This window comes from Lathyrus oleraceus, chromosome 3 (assembly GCF_024323335.1).
Source record: "Lathyrus oleraceus cultivar Zhongwan6 chromosome 3, CAAS_Psat_ZW6_1.0, whole genome shotgun sequence".
In the NCBI taxonomy this organism is placed as follows: Eukaryota; Viridiplantae; Streptophyta; class Magnoliopsida; order Fabales; family Fabaceae; genus Lathyrus; species Lathyrus oleraceus.
Genome location: NC_066581.1, coordinates 366112261 through 366130147, shown reverse-complemented (window position 1 = coordinate 366130147; position 17887 = coordinate 366112261). Strand labels below are relative to the sequence as shown.

At 37.1% G+C, this 17887-nt stretch overlaps 1 non-coding gene across 1 annotated transcript; it reads left to right on the top strand.

Moving 5' to 3' along the window:
• Positions 1-15985: 15985 nt before the first annotated feature.
• On the top strand, positions 15986-16092 carry LOC127133889 (small nucleolar RNA R71). Its single transcript, XR_007807693.1, has one exon. It is a non-coding gene; the product is annotated as a small nucleolar RNA R71 (small nucleolar RNA).
• The last annotated feature ends 1795 nt before the right edge of the window (positions 16093-17887 follow it).

Sequence of the window (17887 nt, the reverse complement as noted above, 5' to 3'; positions counted from 1 at the left end):
CGATATTTTTCAAACCAGTTTTTTATTTTCTTTAGAAAAACAGTTTTATAAAAAAAATAATTTTGTAAAAAAAAACAATTTAAAAAAATTATAAAAATAAATCAGGTTTAAAAAATTATACGATGCAGTTTTATTAACCGTAGTTTTTTTTGCAGCTTCTCAATTTTATTTAAGAGGATAATGATCAACAATGCCACATTTAATTTTACAATAATAAAAAAGTAAAGTAATTGCCACGTCATAAAAATAACTGACTAGTTGTAAGGAGAAATTAAAATAATAAAATTTTCGATGACTTTTTTCAAACTCACAAATAAATAGGGACGAAATTGCCAACTTGTTTTCAGTTTGTTTTCTTTGCAAATATCCAAATATACAGGAAAAAAACATTGAAAAACAAATTGTATACTAATACTATATTTTCTATACAAATCTTTAAAAACAGAAATCAATAGAAACAATTCACAACCAATTAAAGCTAAGAAAATGGAAAAAAAATAACTCCATAATACAACACACAATTACAAAATTACGAATTTACTACTCACAGAATTTGACTTGAACATTGTTAAAGAACACCAACATGAAAGCAAACATCACAACTTTCAATACCATTTACAATACGATGCAGGTTTTGATGAGTTTGGAATTTGAAGAATGATGAAGAGAAAAAAAAATGAAAAAAAATTGGATTTTTGAGAATTAGGGATTCTGAAATTTGTGTTTTGGGTTAATTTGAAATGATTATTGAAAAATGGTAACCGTTTACTTGAACCGGTTTGTAATAATGGTTACCGGTTTTTTTTCAATTTGATAAATGGATCACCAATTTCAAAATATAATTTTGGATTGGATTTTAAAATTTGGATCAATTTGGATAAGAATTTGGTTCATGGTTATTGGTTATTTTGCACACCCCTACTGGTTACCATAAGGTAGTATTAGATTAGAGGAACTGAAACCCTAACCTGCCTGCTATTTATATTCGTCGTGGTTCATTTAATTTCTGAAAGTTATTCTAGGTTTTTGTTATCTCAGAGCTTGATTTTGGTTAGATTGTTTAGGATAATGTCGGTTGGACGCTGGATTTAGGATGTTAAGGTGGTGGCGGTCAGTTTGGCAGTTGGTTTTGGTGTGGGGAGCTCCGCCGCCGCCGACGATGAGCTCCGGCACGGAGGATGCTTGGTCGCTAGTAAGAGTAGTTTGGAGGGAAGGTTTAAAAGTGAACGGGTGATCTGGCACGTGAGAGAGACCTTGGATCTCCTTTGTTGGATCAACCTGATCCTAGGCCCATGGTTTTGGTGTTTTGCACACTCCATCCAGCACCACCCCCTGTGGCTTGGGCCTGATCTGCAGTGAGGCCCTTTCTGTTCTTTTTGAAATTATTGACTGCTGTTTTGGTTAATTGTGAATGATTAGATTAATATTAGGATTAATTTTTTAGAATTAAGATTAGCATTAATTTAGGACTTGTTAGATTTGAATTAATTTTCACCTTGATTTTGGTTTGTTAATTGTTTAATACTTTAGAATTGTTTTGGAATTTTAATGTGATTTGTGATAATTGTTTTAGAATTTAGTTCTTGATAATTGTTGTGGATTTTTTTTGATATTTGTTTTAATCCTAGAATTCCATTTGATTTTAATAATTTGATGATTGTTTTGATTTTTAGAATTTGATTTAGATTTTGATATTGATATTGAATATTATTTTACTTTGTGTTAATATTTAACATCTAACCTCTAACCTTTAATTTCCGCATCCTAACATCTAATTCTTTACAATTCCGCATCTAATTTCTAACTTTTACTTTTTGCATTTTAATTTCCGCTCCTAACATTTTATTTTTTGTCATTTACCTTATGCACTTTTATTTTTATTTTATATTATTTTTGCTACATCATTGTACATTCTTCATTCATCTCATCCAAAAATGACTTAAAATGGATAAAACTTTAAAAATAAAAAAGATAATTCTCAAACATGTAACGGACTTAAAGATTGTTGTTAGGACCCTTGCAAAAGACATTGGACAAATATTCAACCCAAACATGGAAGGAGCATTCAAGAATTAAGATAAATTGTAATCTTTTATGTGCTTTCTAGTTTAGGACACAATTGCACACACACGGCTTTCTCTTGGGCTACCTGACAATGAGACATTTTATTTCCTGCACTCCCTTGTACTTTACATGTACCCCCTCCCCTTTCCGATGTACGCATTTACTTGCTTTCTTTTATTGCTTGTTAGCTACTCCTTAGGAATTAGGAACGTTCACCAATTCAAAATCGATAATCAAACCCTTGATCTAACGTCAAGCGGTCTCTTTTTCAAGTCTAATTCAATAAACAAACCTTTGATCCAACGTCAAGCGGTTTTTTCTAAATCAAACTCAAAAACATAATAAATGGCGATTAATATCGTACGTCACGAGCCTTAAGCGATAAAGAAGGGATGAGACTGGAGCTTTCCCACACTCATTCTGAATACTTCGAACACAGGACGTTTGACTTGATAGTTCGAAGTACTCATCTTTATCCATAGTCTTTAGTGCAATCCGAAATCAATAATACTTTCTCAAAACCTAAAAACAATCCAACGCATTCAAACCTTTTGTTTGAGCCTTAGGGCGACACCATCGAAAACCCTTCTTCAAGGTAATAAATTCAACAAAACAAGCAAACAATTTCAAAACCACGAACTACGAAGGCTCTGATTTCTCACTTCAACAAGTGGGCATACATAGGCACGAGGATCCATTCCTTGGCGAGCACACTAATTTAAAATCTACCTTCACTCCGCAAACCTTTGGCAAGCAAGCATTCGATACATTCCCCTTGCATAACCGACTTCCGAACCTGTTCGTGGTTGCGATGACCATTCTTTGGGGTTTTCTCGATATTTTCCCTTTCCTTTGGAATAAATAAAAACTGATGGCGACTTTGTATTTTTTGCGTAAGCGACAATGGGATCACGCCATTTGCGGATCACCATTCTATCAATAAAATTCGAGACTTACCCATTTATTGGTAATCCTTACTTTGATAAAAATTCTTGAAATGAATATTTGAAAATTTTGTTTTTTCAAAATAAGATTTTGTTTTGATTTGTGAATGCAAAAAAAACTGAACGTCCATAGTTAAATCCCCAAGCGGCGAGTAGGTTGTGAAGTGTTGGAACTCAATGTTCCCCAACAAATGCTAAGCTTGGATTTTCTGTCAAGTTTTAAAATAAATAGTCAAGCTTTTTCAAAGATCTTCATTATCCCCGGTGGAAGCTGCAAATTTTGATGATGTACCCAGAAGAATCATTTTGAAGGTTTTCTTGACCAATCTAGACCCGCCATTGGTAGAGTCTACATTTTTTTTCTCCTGACTGAAGTCTTTTTCTCCAGAGAAATTGGAACCCAGTAGCAAGATCTTTGCTCCATCAAAGGTTCACATTTCATCCCCAAACGAAGCATTTTCCTCTCCCTAGAGAGAATTGGACCTCGTGACGAGACTTTTTCCTTTGATAACCTTTAACTCATCTCCAGTGATGTTCTCCACCTTAATGAGATTAGCCAAGCTCATGTTGAGCTATGAAACATATTATGTCCCCAACGTGTCTGTTTTGTCTGTTTTTGTCAGCATAAACATAACGTGCATACATGCATATATACGTACATGCATATATCATGAATAACCAAATTCACATCCATTTTTGCATTCCTTGATGACATTTACCTCAATTTCTTTGAATATGTTCATCCTTGGGTGTTATGTTTCCTTCCCCATAGGAGTCGTCAACCTTAAGTAGAGAGTTTACATCCTTTCTAATTCCCCATTGAGTTCATTCCTCGTGGAAGATGGTTGCTTTAGTTGTCCTTTTCCATCTTTGGATAGGATAAAAATCCCAATTGAGCTTCATTCCCCATTGGTAGAGTATTGCTTGATTTCTTTTCCTCTCAAGTTGTTCCTGGAGTGATCCAAATATTTGGAAATCAATGGTGAATCTCTCTAGGTTGTTAAACCTAGACCGAGAGTGCATTTATTTTGCACTGTCTCCCCAGGATAATCATTTTTCATTATCGCCAGTGAAGACATATCCTTTTGACCAGTGTGAACACAAGTGGTTATCTCTTTTGAGAAGCTTGTCTATCTTGAAGGAATTATCAATATAGAAGTTTTCTTCCATCAGATGGTTTTTCTCTCTAGAGAAGTTTGATGAAGACTTCCAACAGGTAGATGTCTCTTTATTTGAGAAGCCTGTTTCATGATCTCTGATCCCCAATAAGTAGCTATCTTTTCTCGAGAAGCTTATTGACTCCCATTCTGGATAACAAATGGCAGCCTCTTTTTGAGAAGTTTGTTTATCCCCAATGAAGTTATCAACATATCAAACGTTATTTCCAACAAATGGCCATCTCCCTACAAAATTTCGTTAGAGAAGTTTGTTGAAGACTACTACAAGCACCTTTCTTTTATCACATGACTTTATATCCCCGGTGAGGTATTCTGTTACAAGGACTTATATCACCAGTGAGGTGTTAGTCACAACCAATGGTAATTTCCCCAGTAAATCACGGTGGAAGTCTATTGAAGACCCTTATTGTGATTTTCTCTTATTTGAGAATTCCAGATTTTTATAAGATTAACTGACCCGCATCCTTCGAAGATACCTGGTGAAGTTACTTCTCTTTCCCCAACAAGTGGTCACCTTTTTAGGAGCTTGTTCATTGATCCTTTCCAAGAGAAAGACTTGGTTAAAGAAGAAACCAAGGCCCATTCGCTGGCTTATGACCCGAATCGCAGATAAGTTTATTTTTCCTTTTCTAAGTGGAATACTTAAGTAAAGAAGAAGATGAATCATGTTTTGATCATGTAAGTGATCGCTTTTCGCGAGTGCACGAATCACGTCAGAGTAATATAAAAGAATATCGATCCCACAGAGACCAAATCATCAATCTATCGATTTCTATTGTTATGATGTTTATCTAAGGCGGTACAAGAGAGATATTGATGTCGCAAAATAACAGTAAATAAAGGAAAATATGGTGCAGATAAAATAGGCTTGAATGTAATTCACGTCAGTTAAACAATGTTTCAATTGTCTAAATAGAACTGCTTATGGGGCAATATTTTCTACTCTTGAAAAGAATCCATTTAACAGGAACTGTCGCTTTCGCGTATTCAGAACCGAGTTTACCCTTAAATTAAGGCCTTTTATTATCACTTATAAAAGGTGCACAGAACGCTAAAGTATTAAACTTATTTTTAAGAAATGAGACTAAAAAACTTAGTTGAAAAGTAATTTTGATTTGGAAAGTTTACCTAAGGAGTTTCCTAATTTTAAATCTATCAACGCGTCTGAAAACAGTTTTAAAAGTCGTTTTTCCTTAAAGTGATAAAAAATCCTAATTAACTAAGCTAGGATGCTTTCGCACTCCTTGAGTAGTTAAAACTAACCAAGTTTGTTTCAGAAAACTTGAATTAAAAATCAAAACAGTCTTTAAAGCATTTCTACAGATGCAATATGTGAAACGTCTTTTTAACCGCGATCCTTACATTCTAACCTTTGAAAGATTTAGCCAGACATGGTAATACAAACAAATACAACGATGTTGAACATGATGAAAAGAAGTTTAGAATGTAAGGCGTGAAAAACAAGTAAAGCGTGTAGAACAATTAAAACGAGCAGTAAAGATAATGGCGGGAACTTTAAATAAAATAAAGACAATGACAAGGAATTAAATAAAGTAAAGCATGACAAGAAATTAAATAAAGTAAAGCGTGACAAGAAATTAAATAAAGTAAAGCATGACAAGTAATTAAATAAATTAAAGCATGACAAGTAAAATAAATAAAAGCGATTAAATTAGAACCTGCTCCAAACGGAGGCTTTAAATCTGGTACAAGGAAGATAACCTTTGACTTTGAAGATAAAGACTACTGCAAAATCAAAGTGCTCCAACTCAATTACACTACGGTGGGATAACCCCTCTATGTGACGGATTACTCCTTTTACAGATGATAATATAGTCTTAGTGTTGTAAACTAAGTTGGATGATTTGGAAATGAACTAGAATGACCTATTTATAGAGGAACTCAGCAGCATGCAAAGACCATGATGCCCTTCAACTTCTCCTTAGTGGGAACGTGAAATGCAAAGGTGGCGCCCGCCATGTGTGTGAATGGGAAAGTTCATGGGATCGTGGCGGTTTCCTCCTGGTTGAGGGCTGATGTGTCATGACTTCTCCTATAGCGGCCACCATGTATAACGCCATGTGTACAATATTTTCCGAAAAACCCTAATTTTTGGTCTTTTTGCTTTGTTTCTTCTAAAAAGTTCCCGAAAGAGCTAAATATATGCAAACAACATAAAAGAGAGCATAACACAAGCAAAATGATAATAAAGACCTAATAAACATGTGAAATCCGAGTCAAAAACGCGATGTGATTCAGTGTGATCAAATTCTCCCACACTTAAACCTTTGTTTGTCCTCAAGCAAAACTCCTTATAGCTCATGCAAGAAAAACAATATCAACCAGAGTTAATTAAAGGAATGTATCGATAGGTACTAACGAATCGAACTAAAGATATTGTAGTGACACTTCCCACAAATGCGGTCATAGGCTTCGTTCCCATACAAATTAATCCACATCACCCCACCATACGCAGGCCTTCTTTTCATCTTTTTCAAGTCCTTTTCATTCAGGTGCAATCACATTAAGCCCATTATTCGTACATACTCATAGTAAGGTGACCGGTTAGTGATTATGATCTTAAGCATGAGGCTCTGGTATATAAGTTGGTGTAACCCCTTTATTTAACCCAATTTGTAGTTGTGGGGGATTGGATCGTAATCCACCCTACCAAGTTCAGCACCAGATACCTCTGAACCAACCAACAATAGGCATATTATTATATATATATATATTTTTTCTTCTGCATGTTTCGCAAATGTCTTTATTTTGCTGGGTTAAATGACCGTGTGAGAGTCACCTAGCCCGAATTTTCATATAACTAGAGAACAAAGCAGGAATTTTTGTGATCATTCACATATTTTCATCGGTCCCCTACGTAGAGCATGCTTAAGTCGGAGCTGACTGCAAGGATAAACTACTTAAGGACTTATTTGGAACAAAAATTAGGGCCACAACATATGGGGTATCGGGATCGACTCTTATAATCATGAAGCCTATGGTGTTAAGACAATATCGATTTTTAGAAAAAGTTTTCCCAAGTCTTTTACATCCCGTCATAAACCTGTCTTATAGCCTGAATATTCAAGATGCACTGTTTTCTTTGCTCACAATATTTTTTTTGGTAAGGTTAAAGAAATGGGAAAAGTACGGATACACTACACAGATGACTCGTCAAACACATGTTATTTATTAAAAGAAAAAACAAACAACTAAAACACACAAAACATACTAAAAATAAAGGAAAGCGATAAAAATCTCCTCCCACACTTAAACCGAACATTGTCCTCAATGTTTCGATATGAGATAGGGTACTGGAAGAGAGAGAGAGAACTATGGGTGATCACCGGTACCGTCACCGTCACCGTCCTGGTCAGGATGCCTGGGTCAACGACGCATGCTACGAGTACTAAGTCCTTCCTGCAGCTGCCTAGAGCGACCTAAGAGAGACCCCTGGTTGGCCTTGATAAGTGCGAAGTGACGCTCAGTAGCCTGTTGCTGGCGATGCTGCTCATTAGTGATCGCAAGTAAGGACTCAGTGATAGTCCGATGTGCTTTCTCACTACGTTGCTGGGAGGCTACCATAAAACTCATATTATCTGTCAATTATTGGTTTATGGTATTCAGAAAGGCGTCACACCTTTCCTCTCGAGCCAGGTGCTTACGCCACGTCTCCTCAGTGATGTAAAAACCAGGAGTGGTACCTGCAAAATGGTCAGAAGAAGAAGGTGCAGTGTGTGAAGGTGATGCAGTAGGAATATCATGAGCAGGTGAATGGTCGCGCCGGTCATACTCATCATTGGTCCCTTGCCCATTGTCCATAGGAACATTAAGTGGCAAAGGACCGGTAAAAGGTAGAGCATCAAGATCATACGTCCAGTTCCTTGCATGTCGCACATGTGTACGCTGAGAGCAAGGTAAAACAACACTAGGTATAGCTACATCATGGATCATGAGGTTATAACCACTTGCTCGCCGCACCTTGCATAATTTCATATCCTTAAAAAAATTTAAGTTAATGGTGCGGTGAGGGAGTGGTTCTAAGGTGGCTAACTTAGCGTTGAGATTTAACGCTCTAGCAATAGAAGTAATTAAACCACCAAAAGAAATGGTTCCTCCCTTTTTAAGAATGATGGACATATGTGTAAGCATAAAAGGAATAGGATTGATCCTTCGATTAGTAAGGCAACCCTGTAAAAATAGCAACTCACGAGCATTTACTTTATTAGAATTCTCCCAACCGAAAATAGTATATGCCAAAAGATATCGAAAAATACGGATGGCCGGGTTATGAATATTGGAAGCTAAAATTCCTTTAAAGGAAGTGACAGACACATTTGATAATCTATTCCAAAAAGTAAATGCTTCAAGTGCCCATTCAGCATCTAAGGGTGTCTCACAAATGGCACCCTCTCCGTAAGGCATTTCTAACAAACTTGCTAAAGCATCAGTAGTGTACTCATATTCAATATTAAACATTCTAAAACATACGGTACCAACCGTGCTAGCAATGCCAGGATAAATAGTGTAAATTAGGGAACTCAAAAATTCCCTAGTCAGCCTATCATAGGTGGGTGCTTTATTAGCAAAAATATCATGTAATCCTAAAGTATCAAGCATATGAAAAACACTATGGTATGTCCCTAAAGTATACAAACAATCTCCGTCTACATACCTGGTAGCGAGAATTTCCCGTGATTGCAATTTTTGTAAAATTTTGTTATGACGCTCTCCGGGTTTTCCTCCGCAAAGAATGATATTGTTGAACTCCATTCCGGCCATTGATGGTGAGTGAAGAGAAAAATGGGTGTTTATGGAAAGAAAGTGAAAAATGGAGTTTTAGTGGGTTTTTGGTAGAGAAATGGATGAGTGAAGTTTGGAAATGGTAATGGCTTGGAGTTAAAATGAGGAAGTTGGGATTTTTCGTGGACTTTGGTGGAGTTGGAAGGAGGAGAAAATGGGTTTTGAGAGGTTGAAGAAGGTGAAAATGGTGAAATTAGGGATTCTGTCCCGTTAAATGTTCAAACCTCATGGCGCCCGCCATGGCTTCGGAATTGGTGTTTGGACCGGATTTGTTCATTGCTTCTTGGGCCACAACTTTTATCTTCATTTTGCAAAAAAAGGGGTGTACATAGGCTTCCATGGTATGCTGTTTCTTTATTAAGCTTGACAAAAAAAAATAAAAAAAATAGTAAAGTAGAATAAAATAAAATAAAATGGAAGAATATATATATATATATATATATATATATATATATATATATATATATATATATATATATATATATATATATATATATATATATATATATATATATATATATATGAATAGTTTAGTAATAAGTCATGGGTCGAGAGATCCTAGGAAAGAAAAAGCAAGCATAAAGTCAAAAGGAAAAATAAAAATAAGCATAAATAATAAACAATGGGAAATAGGTAAATCAAACGGCATCTCTCGGTCGGTGATGTCATCGATGCTCAGGGAATAATGAAGTCTCCTCGACTTCGTATCCTCGGAGCTCTGCGATCTGGTGTCAAAGGTCGGCGATCTCATTGTTCAGTATATCAACTTTAGTGGCATGTGTGGCATCTGACACTTCGACCTGCAAAGCAACGTCAGCGAGCTCCTGGTGGAGCTGGGCTATCTCCATACGAAGCTTAACAAGCTCAGAATGCATGCTTGGACACTGAAGATTTGGATTATTGGTGAGGACTTTGATTCTGGTAGGTGCTGGATGATGCTCTGCTTTAGGTGGGATTCTCTGCTCATCTACTCTCTCGCCTTGGCCTTCTATGGCATAGGCCCAATTGGCCTGATTATAAACACAAGTTACCTGAGGGTTTGGTAAAGTAAAGTAATGGATAGTCTCACCCTCGATCAAGAGCCTGTATTGATCCGGGTGGAAGGAAGATCTCCTCACGAGGCCACGATCTAGACAGAAGTCAATATCCATCAAAGTATAATTGCAGTAAGATGTTAGATGAAAAAGCCTTCTATCAAGTCCTAGGGCGGAGGCTATATGAGTCATCGTGCTTCCAACATGTATGTATAGGGCTCACAGCGGAGCGAGCATTAAGATAGAGACTCTCGATCAAAAAAGCTCCGCAATCTACTGGGCGTGACTGAGTGGTACAGTACATGAAGAAAATCTCTTCAGCACTTACATGTGTATCAGTGTCACTCTTCCCCAGGAAGGTGTGGGCGATAATCATCTGAAAATATCTGAAAGCAGGATTATGGATCTTGTTAGAGATTTAGGTGGAAGGGTCAGGGCTACCTCCACATGCAATGTCACTCCAGAACTTCTCAACGTCTCTACTTAGGAAATAGCTCATGGGGAGCTCATATGAGGCATCATAAGTAGTCTGAAATCCAAGTAAGTCACCGAAATGCTTGTGGTTGAAGGTGTATTCTGTCCCAAATAACCTGAAATTAATGTAGCCACCATCACAAGCGTGACCAACATAGGGCTTGTAGTTCAGCGAGCTCAAGAACTCCAAAGTGAGGTTCTTGTAAGTCACGTGCATCGCATCAATATACTCATCCCATTGCAACTGATTGCATAAATGCCTGACACTAGGCTCAATGCCTAATGCTTCCATGCAGCTTGAATCAGGATATCTGGTGGGCAGCATTGGACGCTGGGAAAGCATTGAGTAGCGTTGCTCCTATACTAGGTCACGAAAGATCATTGGCATAGTGTCGAAATTCTCCATCCTGAAAAGTTAGGTTAAAAACAGAGGACATCTGAAATCGCAAATATTGTAAATGTTAGTCTAAACATAAATATATATATATATATATATATATATATATATATATATATATATATATATATATATATATATATATATATATATATATATATATATATATATATATATATATATATATATATATATATATATATATATATATATATATATATAACAAATGAAAATATAAATTGAAATAGTAAAAGTAAAGCAAAGGAAAAGAAATCATGGGTTGCCTCCCATGCAGCGCTTGTTTAACGTCGTTAGCTTGACGATTCGAACTTTATATATCAGAGGTAGGAATCGGAGGGTCGATCAGAGTATGGCCAGGGCATTCTGTGGGGATGTCACCTCCTTGATATTGCTTCAGTCTTTGTCCATTTACCACAAACGGATTACAGGAATTGTTCTGGATTTCAAATGCTCCAGATTTTAGGATTTTGGAAACCTTAAAGGGGTCTGTCCATCTCGAACGCAGCTTACCTGGAAAAAGTCGTAATCTGGAATTGAAAAGGAGAACAGAGTCGCCTATATTAAAGTCCTTTTTCACATTCCTTTTGTCATGCCATGCTTTAGTTCTTTCTTTGTATATAATGGCATTCTCGTAAGAGTTCTGGCGGAGTTCCTCCAATTTGTGGATATCGAGGATTCGCTTCTCGCCAGATGCTAGGTAATCCAAATTCAGGGTCTTGATGACCCAATATGCTTTGTGCTTAAGTTTAAAAGGTAAGTGGCATGACTTTCTATAGACTAACTGGTATGGTGTAGTTCCAATAGGGGTTTTGTAAGCAATTCTGTAAGCCCACAATGCTTCTGTTAGCTTTTCAGACCAATCTTTTCTGGATATTGAAACAGTTTTTTCCAAGATTTGCTTAATCTCTCTGTTAGATACTTCCACTTGACCATTAGTCTGGGGATGATATGGTGTTGCTACGTTGTGTTTTACTCCATACTTTCTTAAGAGTTTATCGAATATCCTGGATATAAAATGTGATCCACCATCACTTATGACAAGTCGTGGCACTCCAAATCTGGGGAAAATATTATTTTTAAACATCTTGGTGACTACTCCTGTGTCGTTGGTAGGTGCGGCTATAACTTCTATCCATTTGGACACATAGTCGACGACTACCAAAATATACTTGTTTCCCATCGAAGATGGAAAAGGTCCCATGAAATCAATACCCCAAACATCAAATAATTCCACTTCTTGGATGTTCTTCAAAGGCATTTTGTCGCGTCTTGAGATGTCTCCAGCGTGCTGGCACCGGTCTCATTGGACAATATAAGTATGGACATCACGCCATAGTGTTGGCCAATAAAGACCAACTTGAAGGATCTTAGTGTATGTCTTGGATGTGCTTGAATGTCCACCATAAGGTGAAGAATGACAATGCTCTATGATATTTCTAACTTCTTCTTCTGGGACGCAACGTCGAAAGATGTTATTTGTTCCTCTTTTGAAAAGGAGTGGTTCGTCCCAATAGAAAAATCTTACGTATTTAAAGAACTTCTTCTTTTGTTGATAATTGAGGTCAGGTGGTATGATATCAGCGGCTAGATAATTCACAAAATCAGCGTGCCATGGTACTCTGCTAATTTCTGAAACTGTCCCAAAGTTGTCTCTATCAGGTTCAAGAGGAACGGTATCTAACTTGGCTATCAATCTGTCATAGGTGAAATCATCATTTATAGGTAAATGGTCTGGCTTCAAATACTCTAGTCTGGAAAGATGGTCAGCAACTACGTTTTCTGTTCCTTTTTTATCTCGAATGTCTAAGTCGAAATCTTGTAGCAAAAGGATCCATCTGAGTAACCTAGGTTTCACATCCTTTTTGCTTAGAAGGTAACAGATAGTTGCATGGTCTGTATAGACTATAATCTTAGATCTGATAAGATAAGACCTAAATTTATCAATTGCAAAAACTATAGCTAGGAGTTCCTTCTCTGTTGTTGTATAATTTAGTTGAGCGGCATCTAGGGTTCTACTAGCGTAATATATTACATGTATTTCTTATCTTTACTTTGTCCTAAAACAGCTCCTATAACGAAATCGCTAGCATCACACATTATTTCAAAGGGTTGAGTCCAATCCGGAGTTTGTAAAATGGGTGCTGAAATTAGCGCTTGTTTTAAATGATTAAAGGCTTCGATACAGTTTTCATTGAAAATGAATTCAACATAACCATCAGAAGGTCGGTCAGGGGTTTTGTTATTTTAGAGAAATCTTTGATGAAGCGTCGGTAGAAACCGGCGTGTCCAAGAAAACTACGGACTTCTCTAACTGTCTTAGGAGGGTTAAGGTTTTCTATAACTTCTATCTTTGCTTTGTCGACCTCAATGCCTCTTTCAGATATTATATGTCCTAACACTATGCCTTCTTTAACCATAAAGTGGCACTTCTCCCAATTTAACACAAGGATAACTTCTACACATCTCTCTAGGATTTTCTCAAGATTAATGAGGAAATTCTGAAAGTTGAACCCACATACCGAGAAATCATCCATAAATACTTCCATAATTCCTTCGAGATAATTTGCGAAGATTGACATCATACAACGTTGGAAAGTAGTTGGCGCATTACAGAGTCCAAACGACACTCGTCTGTAAGCAAACGTCCCGTAAGGACAGGTGAAGGTTGTTTTCTCTTGATCCTCGGGGTGTATGGGTATTTGGAAAAATCCAGAATATCCATCCAGATAACAAAAGTAAGAGTGTCTAGCAAGACGCTCAAGCATTTGATCTATGAATGGAATGGGGAAATGGTCTTTCCAAGTTGCCTTATTGAGTTTCCTATAGTCTATGCACATACGCCATCCGCCTTCTATACGTTTTGCTACATGATCTCCCTTCTTGTTCTGCACGACTATGATGTCTCCCTTTTTAGGTACCACATGTACAGGACTTACCCATTTACTATCAGAGATTTGATAGATTATACCAACTTCTAGCAATTTAAGGACTTCCTTCTTTACCACCTCACTCATTACAGGGTTGATCCTTCTCTGATGTTCTCTGGAAGGTTTTGAATCCTCCTCTATTGAGATCCCGTGCATACACACGGATGGGCTTATACCTTTTAAATCGGAGATGTTATTTCCTAAGGTAGAGGGGTATCTTCTTAAAACATTCAAGAGTCAGTTTGTCTCGTCTTGGTTTAAGGTGGCACTAACTATTACTGGGCGGTTCATTTCTTTATCCAAAAAGTCATATCTTAGGTTCTTGGGCAATTCCTTAAGTTCTTGAGCTGGTTTTTGAGAGTTTGGTGAAAGGGCTGGAGTAAGATCCAAACATTCGTTAGGGTGAGGTTCCAATTCCTCTAGCTCGTCATCCTTTTCATTCGGGTTTGAAAATGGTTTGATCGTAGGTCCTTCTTGATCAAATTCCCTTATGCATTCATCTATGATATCAATCGCGTAACATACGTCTCCTATGATTGGTGCCATCAGGAACTTTGAAAGAATAAACTTTATCTTCTCATCTCCTACTTCGAAAGTTAATTTTCCTTTTTTAACATCTATTATAGCTTCGGTTGTTGATAAAAATGGTCTACCTAAAATGATAGGGATATCGTCGTCTTCCTTGATATCCATGACCACAAAGTCTGTCGGGATATAAAGTTGACCGATCCTAACGGGGATGTCCTCTAATATGCCTACAGGATACTTAACAGATCTATCGGCTAATTTGAGGGACATCTTAGTTGGTTGTAATTCTCCTAAGTTTAACCTTTTACACACAGATAAGAGCATTAAACTCACACTAGCGCCTAAGTCTAGGAAAGCTTTGTCGATCACATGACTCCCTAAAATGCAAGGTATAGAAAAACTCCCAGGGTCTTTCTCCTTCTTAGAAAGTTTATTCTAAGAAATAAAGTTGCATTCCAAGGTTTTGGGATCGTCAAGCCTACGCTTGTTGGTTAAGATGTCTTTAAGAAATTTGGCGTAAGATGGAATTTGGGTGATGGCTTCGGTGAAAGGAATCTCTACATGAAGCTTCTCTATTACTTTTATAAAATTTTGATATTGGTTGTTGATTTTGTGTTGTTTAAGTCTTTGCGGATATGGGATTGGTGGTTTGTAAGTTTTATCCTTGGCTTCTCCTTCTTGGTCGGTTTGTTTTTCGAGTTCCACTGGTTCTTCTCCTTGGTTTGTAAGTATATTTTCTTTAGAAGCTTTGGACTCGCTCATTGCTGGGTTATGAGGCCCTTCGTAAGCGGTCCCACTTCGTAATGAGATAGCGTTAGCTTGCCCTCGAGGGTTGAGTTGAGGTTGTCCAGGGAATTCACCTCCAGGTGTAGTTTGTGGGGCTTGGTTTTGTGCTACCTGTGAGATCTGGGTTTCAAGCATCTTATTGTGAGTGATTATCTGATCAACCTTGGTCCCTAATTGCGTTATCAATTTGTTTACGTGAATGTTCTGGTTTAGGAATTCTTTATTTTGCTGAGTCTGGCCTGATATAAAGTTCTCCATGATCTTCTCAAGGTTAGACTTCTGGGGCACAACTTGCATAGGTTGATTTGGTTTTTAGGCTTGATAACCTTGTGGTCTCTGAGGTGCATAATTTTGGATAGGGTTCCGGTTTTTATAGGAAAAATTCGGGTGATTCTTCCATCCAGGATTGTAAGTGTTTGAAAATGGGTTACCTTGGGCGTAATTCACTTGGTCGATGTTCAGGTCGTTCAAAAGGTTACATTCCGGCGATTCGTGTCCTTTAGATCCACAAAGTTCACACTCTGTGTGGACTACCGTTGTGGTGTTAATGTTTGTAGAAATATGTTTGACCTTAAGGGATAAAGCGTCCATTTTCGCCTGCATCATGTCCATAGAGCTTACCTCATGTATTCCACCTTGGGTCTCCTTTTTCTCTACTAATGCTCGTTCAGTTCCCCATTGGTAATGGTTTTGGGCCATATCCTCAATTAGGTCACAAGCTTCAGGGTAAGGTTTGTTCATCAACGCGCCACCAGCGGCACCATCGATGCTCATCTTTGTGTTATAATGGAGTCCATTGTAGAAGGTATGAACGATCAGCCGTTGTTCTAGGCCATGGGGTGGACAGACTCTTAATAGCTCTTTGTATCTCTCCCAAGCTTCAAAAAGTGATTCTCCTTGGTTTTGAGTAAATCTAGTTATTTGGTTTTGAAGAACAGTAGTCTTACTAGGTGGAAATATCTAGCAAGGAATACTCTTCTAAGGTCTTCACAGGTAGTTATTGAGTTAGCTGGAAGTGAATCCAACCATGAACGTGCTCTATCTCTGAGGGAGAAAGGAAATAATCTTAAACGAATCGCATCAGGTGAAGCACCGTTGGACTTAAAAGTGTCGGCCAGTTGGATAAATACTTTTAAATGTTGATTTGGGTTCTCAGTAGCAAGACCCTGAATTGGTTCTGTTGCACTAATTGTAGTAAAGATGGTTTTAGTTCGAAATGCAGGAATGAGGGGGTTTACTATACTAGAACTAGGTTCCTTATCAGAGGGTTGGGCAAATTCCTTAAGAGGTCTCCAATCGCGATTCTCGGCCATAGCTTTCTTAATTCAGACGAGTAAGAGGCGTGTACGAGTGTAACGTTCGGGTTCCGCTAAAGGATCTACTAAATTTCCGGTACTACGGGTTCTTCGCATTTACCGGCTGATAATGCCTTAGTCTAGACGGTGTAACACGTCAGAGTAATATAAAAGAATATCGATCCCACAGAGACCAAATTGTCAATCTATTGATTTCTATTGTTACGATGTTTATCTAAAGCGGTACAAGAGAGATATTGATGTCGCAAAATAACAGTAAATAAAGGAAAATATAGTGTAGATAAAATAGGCTTGAATGTAATTCACGTCAGTTAAACGATGTTTCAATTGTCTAAATAAAACTACTTATGGGGTAATATTTTCTACTCTTGAAAAGAACCCATTTAACAGGAATTGTCGCTTTCGCGTATTCAGAACCGAGTTTACCCTTAAATTAAGGCCTTTTATTGTCACTTATAAAAGGTGCACAGAACGCTAAAGTAGTAAACTTATTTTTAAGAAATGAGACTAAAAAACCTAGTTGAAAAGTAATTTTGATTTGGAAAATTTACCTAAGGAGTTTCCTGATTTTAAATCTATCAACGCGTCCGAAAATAGTTTTAAAAGTCGTTTTTCCTTAAAGTGATAAATATTCCTAGTTAACTAAGCCTGGACACTTTCACACTCCTTGAGTAGTTAAAACTAACCAAGTTTGTTTCAAGAAACTCGAATTAAAAATCAAAACAGCCTTTAAAGCATTTCTACAGATGCAATATGTGAAACATCTTTTTAACCGCGATCCTTACATTCTAACCTTTGAAAGATTTAACCAGACATGGTAATACAAACAAATACAACGATTTTGAACATGATGAAAAGAAGTTTAGAATGCAAGGCGTGAAAAACAAGTAAAGCGTGTAGAACAATTAAAACGAGCAGTAAAGATAATGGCGGGAAGTTTAAATAAAATAAAGACAATGACAAGGAATTAAATAAAGTAAAGCATGACAAGAAATTAAATAAAGTAAAGTGTGGCAAGAAATTAAATAAAGTAAAGTAGGACAAGTAATTAAATAAAGTAAAGCATGACAAGTAAAATAAATAAAAGCGATTAAATTAGAACTTGCTCCAAACAGAGGCTTTGAATCTGGTACAAGGAAGATAAACCATTGACTTTGAAGATAAAGACGACTGCAAAATCAAAGTGCTCCAACTCAATTACACTACGGTGGGATAACCCCTCTATGTGACGGATTACCGCTTTTACAAATGATAATATAGTCTTAGTGTTGTAAACTAAGTTGGATGATTTGGAAATGAACTAGAACGACCTATTTATAAAGGAACTCAGCATCATGCAAAGACCATGATGCCCTTCAACTTCTCCTTAGTGGGAACGTGAAATGAAAAGGTGGCGCCCGCCATGTGTGTGAATG